Source organism: Panicum hallii, chromosome 5 (genome assembly GCF_002211085.1).
Source record: "Panicum hallii strain FIL2 chromosome 5, PHallii_v3.1, whole genome shotgun sequence".
NCBI lineage: Eukaryota > Viridiplantae > Streptophyta > Magnoliopsida > Poales > Poaceae > Panicum > Panicum hallii.
The window spans coordinates 6,147,355-6,156,593 of NC_038046.1; the positions used below are offsets into that span (position 1 = coordinate 6,147,355).

The 9,239-nt window shown below is 45.6% G+C and overlaps 1 non-coding gene across 1 annotated transcript; it reads left to right on the plus strand.

Annotated features, from left to right (window-relative positions):
- Positions 1-3,674: 3,674 nt before the first annotated feature.
- Positions 3,675-3,747, plus strand: TRNAE-CUC. The gene has a single exon. It is a non-coding gene; the product is annotated as a tRNA-Glu (tRNA).
- The last annotated feature ends 5,492 nt before the right edge of the window (positions 3,748-9,239 follow it).

A 9,239-nucleotide genomic window follows, 5' to 3' on the forward strand; every position in this document is an offset into this window, starting at 1 on the left:
ATCACCACCGGCCTGCTGCAGCGGGGACGAACCGCCCGAGCAGTTGACAATCTCTCACGAGACGAGATCGGCGTGGCCGCAGCGCGAGAGAATGAGAGATCGCATCGCGGCCGCGCCTTGCCCCCCGCATGTCTCGCACGCCGCCCGATCAATCAGGCCGCGGGAGTCGTCGCAAAATTGGTGGCGAAGAACTGGGCCGCACGATGGGGTTATTGGGCGGGGGGAGAGAGGGAGACCAGACGCCGGAGTCAAGAGGCGACGCCACCTAGCTCCGCGGCGCCCAACCAACCACCCTCCCCCTCTCCTCGCTGAATCTCTCCCGTTTCCGACGGGGTTTTTCTATGCCGCGTACGGGAGCTGCCGCCGAAACCATAGGAAAAATGTCGAGCGCGTTCGTTCCTGCTGTTTCCTGTGTGCTTCGGCGACTATGTGGCAACTGGCAAGCAGACCGAACGATTATTCTACTCGAGATCAGACACACGGATCAGTAATCTATATCATACTTTGGATGCGCTAAGCACATGGCTGATGACAACTTTCTGACGGTTGTTTACCTGCTGCCCCCTGCCTAAAACCTAAAGGAGGCATTCATTCTGCACATCGGCGTCTGCTCCGTGGTACGATCGTTAGGAGGAACCGAGCTGATCGGCATTATGACTCCCATTTCAAATCATCAGTGCCCGACCGAGCTTCCGGCTGCTCTCCGCCGAGGGGGGACGATAAGGGTCTTGTCAGTGCGCTGGTAGCTCATCGTTTTCAGAGGTTAATGGGCGCTAACAAACTTCGTGACGTCCAGGTGTTCGTTCCCACATGTAAGAAAGGCTTGGAAAATCTCCTGAGCAAGATTGTACTGAGCACATCGACATCAGTACGGCTACGATGAGCGTCCTATCTTATAGAGATGGAAAGAAGGGAGAGGTGCAGGCTAATGCAGGGAGCACTGGAGCGAGCAGTACATGTAGCTGCATAATTTTGACAGCCACTGGGAGATGGTTAGCGTATCTTAGTCATACAGGCAGTGTGTGTGTAGGGGGGTACCACACGATTCATGGATGAAGTGGACACTTCCTTGCTCGCACACATCATCAAGTTGGGTTGGGGGCTACAACCATTTGAAGGAATAAACAATTATATGAGGCTGGCGTCAGGATACAATGCAGTCAGGTTTTGGCGTCTGTATAGCGGTTTTAGGTGTATATTGTCTTTTTGATCAGGTCAAGCCAGGACAGATTAAGACTCTCTAGTGCGTATGCATGGGCTACCTCTCTGGTCAAGCGTACAGTTCATTCCTGGCTGCTAAACCGTGTCCGATTCACCTTCCAAGGATATTTGCACGAAAGCTGTATCCAATCAGGAAATAAAGGTACAGGCTATCGAAAGAGAAGCTGTGATCTCTTTAGACCCTGTATTTTTCTCTGCATTTCTCTGCCTACATTCTCCCTTCTTAATATAAAGATGTACAAACCTTCTGCATATTTGAGGAAAAGAAAACCCAGACGTCGATTTTTGAAAAAAATAAAGAAATAATAGTTGACACGAACGATCTTCAGACTGTATGCGTTACTGACTTGCTGTATCGCCAAAATTTGAAAATATGAAGCAACATCGAATGGAAAGCAAGCATTATGCACGACCGTTACAGTCGTGATGGATGAATGCCAACTGACCAATGACTCTCTTTCTCGATTTTGTGGTGTGGCTCCACTATGGAAGCAGACACATTGCACCCTTTGATCCTCATGTTTGTTGTCTAGTCTCAGTTTTCAGATTACGCGTAAGATTCTAGTGGTTTGTGCATGTCATAATCACTTGAATTGGACTAAAGGTGTGCGATACTTGTTCAGCTTTATCTAAAAAGAATCCCTCCATGATGTTATAAAATTTGTCTTATAGTTGGCTACTGATCAGCTCCCTTGCCGCCTGAATAAATGCCTGGTGACCAGCTCCCTACTGTTCAAGAAAGCAGCTAGCGAACCCTTCTCCGTTCACTCTGCAGTAAACACCTGAAATCGGCAGCATCATTCTCTAGCACTTGAGGTAAAGAACTGGAATTAAAAGAAGCTGACAAGTACGCTGTCTTTGTTCCGGCACTGCTGCTGAGAGCAATCCGTTAGCGTAAACCTGCTTCTTCCTTATCCTCCGTTCGGCATCTCCCGCTAAGACTGTCTCCAGCAGCGTTCTGTAAAACGTTCTGTACTCTATATATAGAGAAAGATTCCGTTCTCTATTGCTCCAGCAGCGTTCTCTAAATGGTCCTCTAAAATAGAGAACGCTACAGGTTTCCTCTATATATAGAGATTCTCTCTTCTCTTCTCTATTTTTCCTTTACGTTTCAAACACTGAATTAAATAAAAATAAAATATGTCCATAGCGTTTGAGGTATGATAAATACGTACTTACAAAAATTTGGAACAAAATATGTTTCTAATATAGGGTTTAATGTATAGAGAATGAGATTTAGAGAACGTTGTTGGAGAGAAATGAGATATAGAGGAGAGAATCTTGTAGAGAATTCTGTAAATGAAGGATGTAGAGGATGGGATTTGGAGAATATCGCTGGAGACAGCCTAACACAGGTGGTTACGGTACAAGACACGTGGACTACAGCGACGCGAGCATGGAAAGCATTTGGAATTTGGATGGCCCGATCACACCCACTCGCCGTTGTCGCCGTCGCCGTCGCCGTCCGTCCCGCGACCTGTCCGTTCGCACGCAGTACAACCCGCGCCGTTGCTTTCCTTCTCGCGATCAACTTGTAGGTCAGGGATTCAGCTGGGCGAAACGCCATCCGGTCGCTGGAGCGACAGCATAGAACGTGGGACTAGCACTGTAATCTAAGGCTCTGATGAGACCTTGGCCAGAGCAGTCTGCGTCCGCACGTCCCTTTCCGAACAGAAGATTTCCTGAGCCAAGAACAAGGCACCCCCTGGTTTGTTCCTGGTAAATCCTATCCCTACCTTTCACGAATATCTTTGTTGTCTGCTGCAGAAAAACTCAGAAACATGCTGCCTCTCTTGTTGCATTCCTTAGCTGCTTTTTGCTGGCAAGTGGGATCGGGTTGTTTTCTCGCTTCTTTCTTTGTTTATTGTTTATTGTTTTTTTTTTTGCCGAGATTTGCTGTCCTGAGATGTGTGAGTTTCATGTAAGCAAATTTTGAGAAGCTAGTATGGTGGTATGAACCCTATCACATTTGACTGGCAAGGGTTTCTGAGGGCTCCCCTTTGCTCAAAACAATGATGCTGTACCGGTTCGACGAGAACCCGGCGCTACCAAGATGATCTGAACGTAGTGAAAGACTTTCGATCCGTTTGTTAGGAAAAGGGAGCTTCGATTAAGACGTCGATTCCATCCCGTGCCATTTCTTTATTTCAAGGAAAAGCTTAATCTCGCTGGCGCAGAGCAGCGAGGCACTGACAAGGCTTGACAGAGCTCGGTAGTGTGCAAAATGATTAAACTTTAGTAGTTCTACCGTTATCTCTAGCGGAGAGCTTTCTTTTCCCTAGTGGAGTGAGTATAATCGGGGTATCCTTTTGCTCCTTTTATTTGTTTATTGTTATTTTAAGGTGGATGGATCATCCGTTGATGCGTCCCTGTTTACCAAAAAGAAATGTGCTTGATACAATGGACAATAAGAGATATTGAGAAAAATATAAAACTAATCCAACGTAACAACATCCGTTGTAGTCTAGCTGGTTAGGATACTCGGCTCTCACCCGAGAGACCCGGGTTCGAGTCCCGGCAACGGAAATTTTTTGACTCCTTTTGCTTCCGTTTTATTTCTTTTCTTGGAACTGCTTTTGCTTCCGGCAGTCAGGGCGGCTCCTCCGTTGAACGCAGAAGTTCAGCCAAGGCGCCAAGCAGTCGAAGGCCAGGAGGTTGGCGGTGGCCTGGGAGCTGACGCGAAGCCAACGTGTACGACCGCTGTTGCTGCTAGTGTGCGGCGCAGGGATAGATGTTCGAAGAGTTCTGTGCGTACGAAGACGCTAGGAAAAGATGTGTGCTCACGTATCCCTCAAGCACGATAGGCCCACGTATCCCGCAGCAGCCCAAAACTTGACCAGCGCAGTAGCAAGGACCAAGGAGGCTTCAGGACAATTCGGTGTCTCAGGCAAATAATTTGGGATTTTACTTCACCAAGAGTCTGGATCTACAAGAGACCATCAACAGTCTGACACGTCCGAATACCGGACTGACTAATCGGATGATTAAGAGACGGGATATCTATTCACTATTTCTTCGCGTGCATACTTTTATGATGTGGAATGCAATGTGCTCAGCTGCTCAGCTTGGCTAGTTACCGATTAATCGCAAGTAGAACCGTACTTTCAGTCAATTTGTTAGTAAATTGCTTGCCTCCACTCTCCAATGTCTATAGGTACCTACAGGATCAGCAGAACAATTGCCCTCCCGTTCAAACCCCCTTTCCCACAGCAAAACTTTTAATGCATAATTGCATTCAAAACCACATTGCAAATTACCATTATATTTTGAACGCTTTCACGCATGACAGCGCATTTCAAATGCTCGCCAAAGAGCCCACCCGTTCGCAGAGCAAATTAAGCATTCATCGATTAAAAAAAACTGCCAAACATAATGCCGCCGGTAACGAATACTCCCTCCGTTCCAAATTGTAGATCGTTTTGACAAATCTAAATTAATAGATTTTGCTATGCATCTAGATATATTATCAAAACGAACTACAATTTGAAACGGAGAAAGTAGTTTGGAGACACTGCCGTTGCTAGACAGGAGAAGCTAGCTACAGTGATTTCCTTACTAGTGTAAGGAGGCAACAGCAACCAGCAGCATAACAGAAACGAGAGACCTCAGTCGAACACCTCGAGCGCGTCGTACTCCGGGTCGGAGATGGCGCCAGCCATGACGGTGGCCGGAGTGAGGTTGCCATCGGCCTCCAGGAAGAGACGCACCAGGTTCTTGGAGTAGCCGCTCACCAGTGCCGCGCCCTCCTGCGCTGCCACAACAGGCATCGACGCCTTGGACGTTCCCACGTTCCAGAACACCACCTCCGGCTCCGCGAAACCCTCGGCGCTGAACTGGTTGCTGATGCTCTGGTACTCCGTGACCCACGCCGCCGCGGGGCCGGCCCACCCGTCGAAGTCCATGTCGCTCAGCACGAACACCCTCTTCACCATCATGTCCTTGCGCAGCCTGCCCGCCACCGCCGTGCTCAGGATCTTACTGAACACGCCCTGCAAGTTGGCTCCCTTCTTGCGCGGACCGAGGGCCGCCACCAGCGGCTGCAGCTTCACCTTGAGGTTGGCGCCGTGCAGCTTGTGCAGCTGGTGCGTCTCCTCGAAGGTGATCACCCTCCCCTTCCACGGCTCCTGGCTCAGCTCCGAGATCAAGAGCCCAAGTGCCAAAACTTAATATTAGTGGCACGTTACTCAGAATCTTAACATAATCTAGTTCATGACAAATCAATCTAATGCGGAATAAATGGTAATCATTATACCAGCATTAGCAGTAGCAGCAGTCATTTACGCCTGATCCGTAGAGGAAATAGGCGTTCTTGTCGGTGTAGGAGATGCAGCAGCGAATCAGCGTCCTCCGGGCGCCAACGAGAGTGCTTGGTCTTCCAAACCCCTCCAGTGCCCTTAGCGATCGGACTAGCGGTGGCTACGGTTTTAGATTTTTATGATTGGGTGATTAAGGTGCTAACCACAACCTTATATTTACAAGCACCGTGGGGCTGGGGGCCAGCCTCTGGAAGCAGGCCTAATGGGCCTGCTGATCACAGCCCATTAGGGTTTTATCATTAGATTTCCTTAATCGCGTTTAGATGGTTTAAACGCTTTCTTAATAGTGAAGATCACAAATATTTTAACTGAAATTTATTTCCAACATTCTTCCACTTGATCGAACGGTTAAGGCTAATGTTCGTATCATATTAATGTTCACTCTTAGTAGTAACAGAAAGTACCAGACCAATGCGTCGTCAGTAGCTTGATGCACTACTGGGACCCTATTACCCACAGTCTCACTGAAACATCTCGGTAGAACGCTTATTCGTTAGTTGGGAGTTATAATGGCCCTAAACCAGGATCTAAAGACTATCCACCAAACCCATATTAGTAACGTGCTGCTTAAACACGTTCGGTGGTAAGCCTTTAGTGAGCGGATCCGCTAACATAGAATTAGTTCTTATGTGCTCAATCTTAATGGTTCGATCCTGGCATCTTTCTTTCACAACACGATACTTAAGGTCAATGTGTTTGGAAGCACCACTTGACTTGTCGTTACTCGAAAAGAATACTGTAGACTGATTATCGCAGTATAACGTTATAGGTTCCGTAATGCTGTCAATTACCTTGAGGCCCGGAATAAAATTCTTAAGCCAAACAGTCTGTCCAGTTGCTTCATAGCATGCCACAAATTCAGCTTGCATCGTCGACGCTGCAACTAAACTTTGCTTAGAGCTTTTTCATGATATAGCTCCACCAGCTAACGTGTAGATATATCCTGATGTAGATTTCCTACTATCCACACATCCAGCAAAGTCAGCATCAGTATAACCCACAACTTCAAGATTATCTGATCTTCTGTTTGTGAGCATGAAGTCTTTAGTGCCTTGGCAGTAACGTAATGCCTTCTTGACACCAACCCAGTGGACCTTTCCGGGATTTTTCAGATATCTTCCAAACATTCCGGTAGCAAAAAGCCAAGTCAGGACGCGTACAGACTTGTGCATACATCAGGCTTCCGACAGCTGAAGCATAAGGTATGTCCTTCATCTCATCTGATTCCAATTGGTTCTTAGGATATTGGGCTTCACTAAACTTATCACCCTTCGCTAATGGAACATGTGTGGCCTTACTCTTATCCATATTAAATCTCTTAAGCATTTTCTCAATATATGCTTTTTGAGACAATTCTAGTACTCCTTTGGTCCTATCTCGGTGTATCTCAATACCCAGAACATAAGAGACTTCACCAAGATCTTTCATATCAAAATTGGATGAAATAAATCCCTTTGTCTCCTGCAGCATACGCTTATCGCTGCTCGCTAATAGGATATCATCCACATAAAGCACTAGAATTATAAATTTACCACCCTTTATCTTAGTGTAGATACAATTATCCATATCATTCTCCTTAAATTCGAATTTCTTAATCACTTGATCGAATTTAAGGTTCCACTGTCTTGACGCTTGCTTAAACCCGTAAATAGATTTCTTAAGTCTGCATCCTAAATGTTCCTTGCCCTTCACAACAAAACCTTTCGGTTGTGCTATGAAGATGGTCTCATCCAAATCACCATTAAGGAACGCAGTTTTAACATCCATCTGATGTAGCTCTAAGTCATAATAAGCTACTAGCGCCATAACGATTCTGAATGAATCTTTTTTAGACACAGGGGAGAAAGTTTCATTATAATCAACCCCTTCCTTTTGTGTAAAACCTTTAGCTACAAGTCTTGCTTTGAATCGTTCGACATTCCCTTTAGAATCACGTTTAGTCTTGTAGACCCATTTACAGCCTACTGGATTGACTCCATTTGGAATATCTACCAGATCCCAAACATCATTGGAACTCATGGACTAAAGCTCTTTTTTCATGGCCTCAACCCATTTGGCAGAGTTCTCACATGATACTGCCTCTCTAAACGAGTTAGAATCATCAGCTTTCCCAATATCATACATGTCTTCACTTAAGTATGTCTCATAATCGGGGAAAACTGTCTGTTTCCTAGCCCGCTGTGATCTTCTTAATGGTTCAACGGGCTGAGGTGCTGGTTGAGGTGCAGTCTGAGGCACCAAGATAGGGTTCTCATCTCCAGCATTAGGCGCCATTTGCTCAGCTTGTTTTTCGCTCGCAGGCTCAGGAGCTACTTCAACATGCGGAGCAGCACTAGTACTCTGAACAGGAGGCGTAATCTGAACAGATGGTGTACTCTGAACGGAAGGGAACAAACAGCGGCACTAACTGAGGTGTTATTGTTTCTTGAATTACCGAGATGGGAAGCTCAACTCGTATTTCTTCAAGATTAATTTTCCCTTCTCGAAAAGCTCCCACTGATTCCTGCATTCTCTAGGAATACAGCCTGCCTGGTCTCAACGAACTTAATAAGGCAATCAGGATAGTAGAATCGGTATCCCTTAGACTTATCAGGGTATCCGATGAAATAGCAGCTCACCGTCTTATCTTCTAATTTCTTTTGCTGTGGATTAAATAACTTAGTTTCGGCTGGACAACCCCACACACGCAAATAATTAAGCGATGGTTTCTTCCCAAACCACAACTCATAAGGTGTTTTTGGCACGGATTTGGAAGAAACATGATTAAGTATGTGCGCAGCTGTTTTTAATGCTTCCATCCACAGATCCACAGAAAAAGTAGAATAACTAAGCATGCTACGTACCATGTCCATTAGTGTACGATTACGACGCTCAGCAACTCCGTTTTGCTGTGGTTCGCCCGGCATACTGTGCTGGGCCTTTATACCATTCTCTTCAAGATACTTAGCGAATGGTCCGGGTATTTGGCTGAATGGAGCATGTCTCCCATAATATTCACCACCTCGATCCGATCTCACTAATTTAATAGTGATATTATGCTGATTTTCCACTTCAGCCTTGAATATTTTGAATTTATCTAATGACTCGGATCGATCATGAATGGGGTAAATATAACCATAATGAGAGAAGTCATCTGTGAAAGTAATGAACGAGTCAAAACCATCAACAGACTTTACTGGGAACGAGCCACAAATATCAGTATGAATTATTTCTAATAGGCCCGAACTCCGAGTAGCTCCTTTCTTAATTATCTTAGTGAATTTCCCCTTAATACAATCAACGCATTGTTGATCTAAGTTTGAGAGATCTAATGAATGAAATATCTCTTCTCTTATGAGACGCTCAATTCTCCCCCTCGAAATGTGGCCCAAACGACAATGCCACAATTTTGAAGAAGTCTCATCATCATGCTTACGCTTATGCGATACATCATCCACATTCATTGCAGAATAAACATTATCAAGAGAGAGCAAATAAAGATCGCCTTGCAAATGATCAAGGCCTACACTTAAATTATGAAATTTAATGTTGCACACAGAGTTGCCAAACTCACAAATATGCCCCGAGTTATCTAAACGCGAAATAGAAATAAGGTTTCTCTTCAAACTGAGAACACAAAGAACATCATGCAAACTAAGGTTGAAGCCGCCTGGTAACTCCAAATCGAAGCTCCCAATGCCTTCAACCTTCACTTCATTGCCA